At 42.8% G+C, this 12,625-nt stretch overlaps 1 protein-coding gene across 1 annotated transcript in view; it reads right to left on the bottom strand.

Moving 5' to 3' along the window:
* Positions 1-12,625, bottom strand: part of FGGY (FGGY carbohydrate kinase domain containing) — a 312,847-nt gene that overhangs the window by 239,383 nt on the left and 60,839 nt on the right. The gene's annotated exons all lie outside the window — the stretch shown is intronic.

Raw genomic sequence — 12,625 nt, 5'->3', positions numbered from 1 at the left:
CTTTCCCACCATAGCCCATGTCGCAGTGGCATTTTCATTCTGAGTTACAATTTGATTTCAGGCAAGAAATGAAATGCTTACTGCTGGAAAATCTGCAATATTCTTTAGCACCTGAGCACAAGGAGCAGAAAAGCTACAGTATGAATTTGTCCAGAACTTGATGTGCTTAACAAATAGCATGTCATTTAATGCTTTATTCAGAACACCTACATGTTTTGTTCCTGTTACTTTTACAGCTCTTACATGTGACAAAGACTAATTTTTCACCAGAGGAGGGAGGAGAGTGAACAGCTTATGGACTTTTAAGCACGGCTTTCTTCTGAGAATTAAATATAATAATAGCAATACGAGGTTCCTTACTAGCTATGTCTCCATGACTTCTTTTAAGCTTGTTTAGCCTATAATTGAAGGATAATGTTTCTGATTGCCAACTCTGCCAACTCACACTGACATCAGAAAACCAAACAGTGTTCTTTCTGGCTTACGTTTCATCACCAATAAAGAATTCTGCAAACTAAATTATCCTCTGTGTGCGGGAGTATAATCCTTAAAATTATGGCCTTGGTTATGTCTATGCAATCCCCGGTACCCTGCAAAATCTTTGTGGTGCCTATACAATCCAGTAGTCAGTGTGTACGGCCCAGTGTTTCTGCTCTACCCATGACGCTAGCTCTGCTGCCACTGAAGCTGCCTAGCTCAAGTCACGGTGACTGACGGTTGACGTTCAAAGCTCCCCAGCGCATCCCCCAGAGTCAGCTCTCCTGTAACAGCACGTGCATCTGGGACTCCAGGGGATCTAAGTTATGCACGCTTGGGATGAGCATCTTTTGCTCAGAGAGAGGTGCGTTAAACATCTCCACTGGAAGCACAACTTCCATGGATACAGTTCTGTTACAGCCGTTTATGTGCTAGCTGCCAGCCTGACTGGGCTGAACAGGGACAGAAATAGGGGACTATAGAGCTAAAATCTTAAGTCCTTGAAGAACTACCTACACCTTGCATAACACGTCCCAAACGCTGCATTATACAGAAGCCAAAAAGAGCTCAGGTTGACATACAGATCCTGGGCTCAGTCACAGACCAGACAGAAAACTCAGCAGTGAGCACGATGCCACGTTGCCACTTCAGAAGAATCACCTTCTAGATTGAAGCAGCTCTTTAACACCAATAAACCTCCGTTTCGCTTTGGTCATGCTTCTTCCCTGCCTAATTGCACTGCAGTTTAGATTCTCAAGCTATAACTAAAGAGATCAGAAACAACAAAGAAAACAAAATGCGTGCGAGTGTTACATGCACAAGTATGGAGCATAACAGTTGTTATAAAAACTTATTTTTGAGTAAATTGACATTGCAGGGTGTTGTTTTTTTTCACTCAGGATTTCAGACAGAAGCTAGCAAAATTTAGTTATAAACATTTTAATTCTCACCCAAATCAGAAAGTGACTCAGCACCGCAAGGAAAAGCAAGACTAAATGTTATGAAGTTTTGACAAACCCTGCTGAGGAATGAGCAAACAGCAGTCCAACTTGGAAGCAGACCCACAACTTGCATCTGAGGAAAACTTTGCTGACTATATTTTGGAGTGGGTTTGTCATAGGGCAGTCTCGCTTCAGAGACAAATCCCAAGTGCGTACTGAATTCTGTATCAAATAATTCCCTTCGGGGTATAAATGCAGTCAGACGAATTCCAGAGAGCCTAACTGAGGAAGCAAAATCAAAGTCCTCAAATACAAGAGGAAAAAAATAACTTTCATTCCATGTTTCTCAGTCACAGGCACCTCTTTCTGGCTTCAGGGCGATTCCACCACTATTTTCAGACTTCTCATCTTTCGGCCGTATCCACAAGACAGCTGGCCCTGCCAGACTGAACTGCCCGGCCTCTACTTGTCTCCAGCTTGGGATAACTTAAAGATACCGTTTCTGAGAGCAAGCCCTTAGATAACCTGCACACTCAGATAACCCCTGGCTCCCGTCCTGCATCTCTTGAAAGATCTGCCCACTTGTCCGGCTTCTGCAGGAGGCTCTCTGAGAGGAGGGAAGGGGAGATAAGGGCGATGGAGGGATCTGGGGGAGGGCAGGGGAAAGGGGAGGCGATGGAGGGCTGGAGCTGAACCGCAGGCGAGAGGGGGCTCTGGGGCACATTCAGGGTGGCCCGCCCACCCGCATGCCAAATCCCAGTGAATCTCTAGTTTCTACCCTTTACATACAAAAAGAGCATAAATGCTTTTACTCCTCTAGGTAATTCTTATGCAAATAGAGGCAAGGCCCAGTTACAGGAAGCTGCTGCTCCCAGTGCAGGTTTGCATCAGTTCTCTGTTTCACAGATACCAAAACCTGAGTACAGCCCTACCGCGAGGAAACACTGTGTCAGATCTAGGCTCCAACAACAGGCAAACCTAGAGGTCGGGGCAGCAACAGGCAGAGCCCCAAATCTTCAGCAGAAGCCACTAAGTGACGCCAAGACTGAACTCGGTTCCTCTGCCTATCGCAACCGCTCGGGCTGGGACTCCAGGCGAGGAACTGGGCAGAAGGAGCAACAACGCCATTACCTTCCCAGCAAACAGCGAGTGCTTCTGAAGGCTATGACATCTGTAGCCCACTCACTCTCGCTCCAGGGGTTCCTGTTTCATATCCTGTTCTGATTTCTTTACATTTAGCACGTAAACTATTTCAAGTACACATAGGGAAAAAAAAGCTTTTTGAAAGTAGTTATACATACATATTATAACACATGAAAAGTTGTTAGAAATTAAGATCAAAGTTAAGGTGCAGTCTAACCGAAAATAAGTTATTTGGTTTCCAGCAACCTTCTAACATGCACCTTGAGGGAACTCCCAACTTGCAGAATTGTTACAAAAGTTGCAAACTAAAGGCTAGAGCCAGCAACTTTTTAATTATTATTACCTCTTAATTAATACAAGTCCTTTGGAGTCAGTGGATCCATGTGAGGAAAGCAAAGATTAGTTATGGGAGCAATAACAGATACCAGCACTGACTTCAAAAGACTCTGAAGGGAAAAAATCTCTCTCAAACAGTGTCACAGCGGTGGAAGTTGGAGCATGTTGCAGAACTTAGGAAACCTCATGTTCCTTACCTTTTGGAAAGAAATGCTTTAATTTCTAGGAAAGAGAACTTTTCGCAGCTGAAAGCCGTACCACTGTGTGGACATTGCTCTGATGGGGCCGACTACTGCATCCCTTTTTGCCACCAGAGAGCTCCTGAAGGCTGTTACATGGGCTATTATGGGGAAAGGGCCTCAGCTTTGCAAAAGTGGAGATGGGATTATAGGCTTCTGCTGGGCTTTCTTAACTCAGACCTACAGAGATGTAACATACATTTCTCTGCTGCCTTTGTTTTTGGGGGGCTTTTTGTTTGTTTTTGTTTTTGTTTCGTTTTTGCCATCTACTCTTGTTTTGGGAACTAACCAAGGGAAGTTAAACCCTCCTCTACGACACCCATTCCACACTACAGTATCTGTTTCCCAGTCCTTCCAATAAATGTACCTGCTATTCTGTCCAAATATTGCACCAAACACAATAATATGCCCATATTTTAAATTGCAAATGAGTTTGATTCAGTCTAAGCATTTACCTGCAAATGGTTTTCCAACAAAAGGGGTAAAAAGATATCCCAACCCAAACCGAACAGAACATCCCAGCTATTGTCTTTAGTGACAGTGATGACAATCAGACTTGAAATATTCCATGCAATAAAATACCGAGTGCAGGTAGCTTGGCTCAGACTTTCACGCTGTAGGTTATGAATGTTTTGACAAATTTATCAGACTTGCAATCAGGAAATAAGCAAGGAGGCCTATGACACTTAATGCAAGGAATGTATTTCCCAAATGGAAATACATTTCCCAAATGGAAATACATTCCCATACCATCTTCAAGGGCGTGTAAGTCTTCAGTGAGTAATACAACAGCCCTGCTCCCAGTGTGGTTCTTTAAATTTGTCTTTGAGATTACCTATAGCCACAGGAACTGCAATACAGAGTTACTGCTGTTCCTCAGTCAGATCTGCATGCAGTAACACTGTAGCTTACATGCTGTCTAAGGGCATGCTCCTATTGGCCATGCAAAGATCTTCTATCAGCTCTGGAGGTGCAAGAGGTACAGCAATTTCCTTTTAAAAAGCTTTGGTACTTGTACCTATTTCAAGTTAATCTTCACTGGCAAACAGCATTTCTTATTTAGAAGTTAGGTTTTAGGACTCACATGCATCATTATGCATCATTTTCTCGCAGCCTCTCCAACACAACATGAGGATCTTTTTTCTTGGACTTTCACACCAACTCCCTGTGTGAGATGTGCCCAAGCTAAAAAAATCATTTGGATCATGTAAATACTAAGATGAGGACTCTCCCAACTGAGGGGAAAAAAGAGGGGAACATACACCACATGCAGAAGGATTCCTTTTGCATTATCGGTTCTTAGAAACTTTGACTGTTTTGTACACAGTAAAACTGCCTCTGTTACAGACTTCTTTAAAGCCTGAAGAAAGAGATGTTACAAAAGGGAAATCCTACAGTGTGCAGCTGATTTAGCCTGCTTTTAGGACAACACAGATTGAAGAGAGAGGACCCTCATGACTTGCTTCACCTTCGTCTTTCCCTTTCTGTTAAGGGTTTCGGCAGTGTCACAGAGAAGATGTTCAAGGGCACTGCAATCGTGAAGCATAAAAAGCTGTCATTTCACTTCAGGCAGAGCAGATCCAAGTGGATGAAGTACCACAGAAAAGGTTATTTGTGCACATTTATAGCATCTCACAACTCTTGCAGGTTGAAGACTATGCAAATAAATGCATATGAGGAACCAAAGAATACAATTTTCTCAGTCAAAAAAATGTTTTGCCCTTTTTCATCTTCATTTATATCTGTCTTTTATCTCCTAAAAGAAATCTTGACTATTGTTTATATGTATTGAACTATTTTTAATGTACTATATGGAACAGTGATGAGTTTACACTTCCCTGAATATGATTTGAAGGCTTCAAAATCTATTCAGACAGGAAAGCAAATATACTCTTTTTAAAGACAGATTAAGTGACTACAGAATGAGATATAATTAATATAGTGTATCACCGCATTCTTCAAGGAAGGGGGGGTGGAGATTATCACCATGAAATACTAGCTGTAGATTAGATAGAATATGAAAGAAAAACAGATTAAAATGTGGATTGTGGCTCTTATTCAGGTACACGTACTTAGCAGAGTAAATTTCACCTAATAAGTCATTTTTGCTCCATCAACCAACCGCTAATCTCTGGTAACAGCGTTCCAGGTTACCAGCTGCGTTGCAATACACGGAAAACGAATGCCTCGCGCAGATCCTGGATACTGTATTTGCGATGCTGTTGACACAGCAGAGGCTCCGCGCGCTCAAGCTGCAGCCATGTTCCCTGTTTCTATAAACATGCTCTATTTGAAAAGGGGCTACTATGGGCACACATGTGCCGTTTATGGCTAGTTTCGTGCCAACATAAATCAAGCACAAATGCCATGTTGGTGACATAATGTAAGACTTATGCCTGAGAGAGTCCACATACACAAGCAAGTGGGTTCCAAAGCAATTAATTTGAGGAGTCATCTTACATTTCAGTCTCACAACCAGCCAGATCGCCCAGTGGTTCCCTTGACTTTTTAGTGTCAGGCTCCCCAAATTTCACTCTTCCATTTCCTTCACTTCCTCACCTTTCAGGGTCAGAGCTTAACACAGCAAAGGGAAATGAAACAGAGAGAAACAAAACAAAACAAGCCGCAGAGCAGATTAAAGCCACGTTTGACATTCAGGGGAACATGGTTCCTTTTTCAGCTACAGGTATGAAGTGCTAATAATTTTGTGTCTACAGCTCACAGTATAAACATGGTGAAACAAAATGAAGATTTTCTAAATGCATCTTCACTCAAAAAATGTCCTGGCATTTTAAATTAATTCTATTCTTTCATGTTCAAGTCAGCTGAATTCCAAATTTCCTTTATCGCGTAGAAATGGTCTGGGCAGTAGAGAGCAACTTTGTTACGCTTCCCTCCCTCGCCTCTTGGGGCTCGAAACGAAGAGTTTCTGAGGGGAAGGTGTTTGCAGAGCTGGCCACAGAAATGTGTGCTTCCGCTTGTTAGAGAGAAGCTGGCTGCCAAACGTCTTCTCCTGAGTGGGATCAAGAGATTTACCACCAGCCTGTGACTCTCGCACAAGTCCTACTCTAGACATAAAGAATATGACTGTGCCATTAGGCAACACACCATACACCAATCCACTCCGACAAACTAACTTGCTAGAATCAGAGTCCAATTCCTTTTCCAGGAAAATCAAAAAATTAACTCTTACTACCCTCAGTGGAAGCTGGACTAAAATTTAAGTGAAGAGACATTCACTCAGTCATGGGAGAAAATGGCTCACCCAGAAGCAGATTCAAGAGGAGAGAACTTTTACGGGACGTAATTAGCTCTTGCTTACCCCATTTATATAGGCTGCCCTGAGTCAGTGGGCATGAGGCCCCTTACGAAATTCATGGGATCAACCTTCCACCTGGGATTCCCATGTTTTGTGGCTCAGAAAGCTGGCACTGTCTCGCAGAGCCAACACAAAGGTTATTAATATAGTCCCACACCATTTCTCCCTATATTGTGGTCCTCTCCTCCTAAGCAAGTCAGAGGGACTACAGCATATTTCTGCACATCCTAGACCATCACTAAGCTGCACCAATTCCATACTTGTTTGAGTAATACTAGCACAGAACTCATCACTATCAGACATCCTGTTTAAGTCTTGCGTTTCACTTTTAAAGGAAGGTTCCTTTTAAAGCTCAGCCTCTGCCTTTTGGAAAGGATTTCAGCCTTGTTTCTGATTTAGTCTGATGAATGTGCAGTAAGTGCCAGAGAGCTGCCTCAATACTTAATGAATGTATTTAGAGGAGTTTCTATAGAGCTCATCGTTACAGCATGATCGCTCTATAATGAGGGAATGCGAGAAGCCAGCAAGAGAGGTCAAACTTCACGGACCTGGTTAGAAAGGCCCAGAAAAAACATGTGAAAGCTGGTAACAGAGTATAAGAAAGCAAGGCAATGACTAACCTTTCCTGGAGAATAAGTGCTTACATAGTTAAACTTTTATCAAACAGGCAGAAATGAAAGACCCTCATTCCCAAGTGGATTGTTGCATTTCTTTCTCATTTTGGGATCAAAATGCCAAATTTCAGAACCTGGTGCCATAGTTTTAAAAATTCTAATATAAGGGACTATACACTAGTGGCTTTTTCTACAGCAGCTTAAGTAGACATATGATATTTCCTGTAAAGTAGCAGAAACAATGATGACTGTGAAGATTTGAGGGAGGAGCTAGATTTGTTAAAAGTTTATAGTTTGTTATAAGAGCCTCCTTTATTTTAGAGGAGAAAGTGTAATCATTTCATAATTAAGATACGTGAACATGTAGAATAACTAAATAAAGCCATAAGACTAAGCCTCCCAGACACAGCTTAACTGAACTCAGGCTCATGTAGGACCCTCTTACTCAAGTCTGAAGACAATTCAGGCTTCTGAAAACTCAAACTAAATGTTCAAAACTTTAAAGAATGGTTCTTTAGCTCAGAGGTGAAACAAGAGTAGCTTTTGAGCAGCAATCATCCCAAATTTAGGACCGGACTCTTCTGCTGCTGCAATACACATGGAGGATTCTGCCAGCTCTGAGACAAGAGAGAATTATGAAAGAAAACATACTGTAATAATCAGCCTCATTTAACACAGAAATGAACGGGAGGAGAGTGGGGGAGTTAAAAAGAATGTGTGAGTAGGAAAGAAACACAGGATAGACTTGAGGCTTGACTAAATCTTTTGAGCTTCTAGGAAAGGAAATACATCAGTATCTGACGTCTTGTCACATCCTGCTCCTTGCTTTCAAGATATTTTGCATTTCCCAAACTTTTAAAAGCTAGAAAGAGAACAATACTCTACTTTGCATGTGATGGTTGGATCTTTTGCCCTCTCATACCTGTGGTTGTGACCACTACCAAACATTTCACAAAAAGATAAAAAGAAGTTTGCAATAGGCAGCTTTGGGCAAATCAGCCCACATGGAAATTTTCTTCCTTGGCCCTAACAGTCAAAGCTTGGTTTGCACCCTGAAGTAATTCCTGAGCCTTACACAACTCTTTAATTATTTTCAGTACTTGCTGCAGTCACTGAAGCGTCCTTATTAACTGTATAAATGCACATTTTTCAGGGTTCTCCTGAATTATTCCTGGTGATATTTTGTGGCAGTTAATTTGTTTTAAGATCTGGGTTCCTTCAAAGACGCCTCAACCAGCTGCACATTCCTACCTCACCACCAAGCTCCTGAAATGTGTATGCACTCTGTACAGATGAACTGCTCTCAAAGTGCAGACAGTTCCCCTCCGAGGGGCACAGAAATTATCCCAGCACTGAGGTCTGGGAAAAGGGGGCAAAAGTGCAGGAATTCCCATGCTTTCCCACTGTGGGAAGGTGATGGCTGGAGAGCCCGTGGCCCAGCTCCCCACCCACCAGCTCCTGCCTCAGGGCAGCCATGGCTCCCTGGGCAGAGCCCCTTGCCATGAAGGTGTTAGAGCCCGGGGGTGGCCAGACTTGGCGAGCCACAGGCAGAGGATCCATGGTTGAGGTCGCACAGAGAGTCTTTGCGATCTCACTTCCCTACACGGAGGGTTGGGTGCTGGGGCTGGAGGAGGATTTAATCTGGCCACAGTTATTCTTCCTTACGCTGCTCCAGGGAGCTGCACCCATCAGATACTGATGCTAGGAGACATGCTTTGAGAGTCCATCTTCCAGTGGTCCCTGGGAACCGGTTTTGGGCCAAGGAGAAGTCCTTGAGCAAAGGGTGAAGGAGGAAGGAAGCGGGAGCAGAGGCTATGGGGAACTTGCTGGACACTCACTGCAGTCTCAGCTACTCCAGAAGATGTACTCTTGGGGGAATGGGCAGGGAGCCTAAACCAGTGGTTTTAAAGCTGGAGGAAGAAGTGGAACAAGTCCTAAGAGTATGTGGGAGGACACGGAAAAGAAAATTAGAGAACCGCTGGTATAGACCCTTAGGTCAGTATAATCAGCAAAGGAACATGCAGTAAGCCAGGAATGATTTCATGCAGAGCAATGATTTTGTGCCACCAATAAAATACTGTTGGGAGTAGACATTTAAAGGGTAGGCTTAGCCTGGGTTTTTCATACTTAGGAACACAGGCAGTCAGCCTAGCTACAGAGCTGAGGGGAAATGATTTATGAGGACAGAGCTAATGCTTATAGCTAGGTTAAACAACAAGTAAGGGCAGACATAACAGTCTACAAATACCCATAGGAGTAAATGTCAAGGAGTATGAGGAATTGTTTTGAACAGCAAGATAAATTTCCTAAGACTGAGGAGCAATGGCTTGTGATACACTCTGCCAAACAGGCACAGTTTTGTCTGTCGTGGCTAGCCTGGGCAAAGCACGAGCAAATAAAAAGTATGGAACAATTCTGCATTGCCGGACAAGTGGAAGAGACTACTGAAATCTGTTCCACGTTTAGATCAGCTCCATTTCAGCAGAAGATACCTGCAATGTTCAGCGAGGCACAGGAGTAGCATTCTGGAGATGTACTGCAACTGTTTTTCTCATTATGATTTTGGTGATAGCAACAATTACACACCTTATTTCATCAAGAGAGTTTCAGGTTGATTGTATACATGAAAAAAATCACAGAGCTGCTATTGCAAAGGAATAAGCACAAAGATCACTCATAGCTAGAAAGACTAGCCACCACAGCAGTTTCAGTACAATTAACACCAAATTTATCCTGCACAGAGGATGAGTGTTAAAATTAGACCCTATCTAATGCCCACTTAAACCCCTGAAATAGCTCTTACACGGACTTGAGCTTTGCCCAGTGCTGACCACCTGCATGAGGGCTGAAATCCAGCCCAGGGCCCCATTTCAGGGAGATAAAGATTTCCGTAGGAGGCCGAGGGAATGTGCCTGATGCCCCACGCTGCGTGGACAGAGCTGCCTGGGCTACACTGTCAGCAGTCAGGGAAGGAATCCAAGGCAAAAGCAAACCTACTAAAAAAAGAATGCTACTTTGGATCCCAGCACGGCATTGCAACTGCGGCCGGGTCAGGAACAGGAGGCTACAAGTAGCAAGGTAGAAGGGGAAAATGGAATTGCCTCTGAATCCCTCAGATCGTGAAATTATGGCCTAACTTAAGGAAATAAGTACAGGTAAAGGGAAAAAAGAGAGCTGCTACATACATGGTAGTCTTGAATTGTGGTAAGGGGGAGGGGAAAGGAAAACTGAAACAAAGCCAATGCACAGCCACAGGAAACAAATGCAACCCTAAGATACCTTTTATCTCCCTCTTTTCTGGCAGTCGCCCCTCTCCCAATCCATGCAGAGTAGTTTGTGCTCTAGGGATGATAAAGCAGATGGTTTCCTCACTTCTTCCTGCCCTGATTCAAGCAGGTCAGGAGCACAGGAGATGAAACGCAGTTGCCATTGCATGGTGGATCAGGGGTGCTCGGTGTTAGCTCACTCGGGGGTGCCAAGAACCTAATTCTTACTTAGCCCTGACTCCTGAAAAGCAATCCCAATGCTGGGTGGCCAGTGACAAGAAAGTAGAGAGTAACTGTTCCCTGGCTCCTGCATATAGGAAGAGAGTAAATTCCTTGCACTTATCTCCAAGAGTATACGCTACTTGCATGTTTTTCAGAATAGTGAAGTGAGAAGGGAAGAAAAAATATATGAGGAGCCATGCATGATGCCTATGGTAAGGGGGGAGCTGTGTGAAAGCCAGGAAAGCTGGAGCGAGATTTGGCTGATCATCCTGTGGCAGGTCACTTGATGGCTACCTGGCTTGAATGCACGCACAGAACAAAACACTTTGCTAAAGCACTGTAAAGAGAAGAGATGGATTTTAAAAGTACTAAAAGCACACTGCAATTTATGTCTCCCTTCTTAAGGCTAGGAAAGAGTTGACCATCCTGTAAGAAGTTTCACTCAATGTCATAACAATATTTCAAAGCACTTTGCCAAAAGACTAAGGAGAAATTCAGGTTTAAAGAACCCATAAAGCTGAGGAACCCATCTTCAGCTCCTTACTCCTTTTGTCTAAGGTTTACAAGTGGCAGGAAAAAAGTACTGAGGAAGAAAAGCCTTGTAATTAAACCCTTAACTTGAGATTGAGGTTCTTCCTCTCACCTTAGCTTAACGCCTAAAACATATTCACAACAGGAGGTACCTCTTGCTATATATTTGTAAACACTATGTTGCTTAAAGATATACACTATATGGAATAAAAAGATCTGTGATGCATGGCATGCTCTATTCTGCTAAGAGGCTACAGTGGAAATAGCCAACTGACCGTGCAGTAGGATAGCTTCTGTGGTAAATATATCTAAGAAAATGAAGGCAGCTTCATGGTACATAAAATTCTGACCAGGAGAGATTTTGAACCTACTGTTTGTCCCTGTGTCAAGGAAGGAGAGTGTTTTTTTCCCCTTCCAGACTTGTTTGGGGCTTTTTCTCCTCAAGATATGTTGGAGGAGCACGAAGGTAAAACAATTACCTGAACAGAGCCATACATGTTGTAAACTTTGACTCTTCCTAAGAAGCATTTTCCGTCTTAAAATAGCTTCCAAAGAGTGAGAGACTTTCTGCCCTATACATTTGTTTCATTAGTTTTGTGGTGTGTCACAATACATCACATTAAAAACCATGGTAGGAAACAAGAAAAAGAAAAGGATCTTTACTGTGAATCTTTACTTTTGTCTGGAATCCTTTTCTAGATGTTTATGGTATCCCATAAAGTTGCTGAAACATGCCTGCTATATTTTTAATTGTCATTATAAATGCCAAACCCCAGAAGTCTTGCTTATATTGTATGCGAACACAGTGTCTGCTTATGTTCAAGCCCTCAGGCACTTTAAATAACTCTACTGTACACAGAGAACGTTGTTCATTTTGTTTTTACAGTTTTTGCCTGTGTAGAAGGAGCTATAACGTCTTGAGAACATAAATGTATGTTCATAACCAAGGAGCGAGATCACAGCTGGAATCTACCTGAGCCTTGGATCATATTTCAGCTGTGGCAAGAAGCAAAAGAGCAGCTTATTTCTCTGTTTAATTTACAAGAGCTGCAACTGGAACAGCACATACTAGACTTACTGATGTAACACGCAGGTGAGTGTGTGTTACAGGTCCACCTCTGTGCCTGATCCATAGGGAACACCACTCTGCTTCAGCCAGACTTAAGAGCCATTACTGCTGCAGCCCTAGAGGGACCTGGGCTGAACCCTGGTGGGTTAGTAAAGGTGGCAGCTGCCATAACAGATTTTTGTCTAGGCTAGAAACCTGAGGCATAAAATGGGGGCCTTTTTACTGATTCCAGTGAGTTTTGCATCAAGCCTCCATTGTTCTGTGTTATAGAACAAACTATTAGAGAGAATCCATAAGCCTTTCTCTTTCAAGGATTAAACAGGAGCAGATCATAATTTCCTTTAAATACATTAATTATTCATCAGTATCCAATAAGTTTTATTATGGTCTTAAAAACAACAGGAAATATATCTTCATACTCAGCTCAAATTTGCTCCCTACCTATATTCCGAAACTCACATTTTATGT

Source organism: Apteryx mantelli, chromosome 8, assembly GCF_036417845.1.
Source record: "Apteryx mantelli isolate bAptMan1 chromosome 8, bAptMan1.hap1, whole genome shotgun sequence".
NCBI classification, from domain to species: Eukaryota; Metazoa; Chordata; class Aves; order Apterygiformes; family Apterygidae; genus Apteryx; species Apteryx mantelli.
The sequence above is the reverse complement of the archived record's forward strand: the minus strand, read 5'-3'. Positions and strand labels throughout refer to the sequence as shown.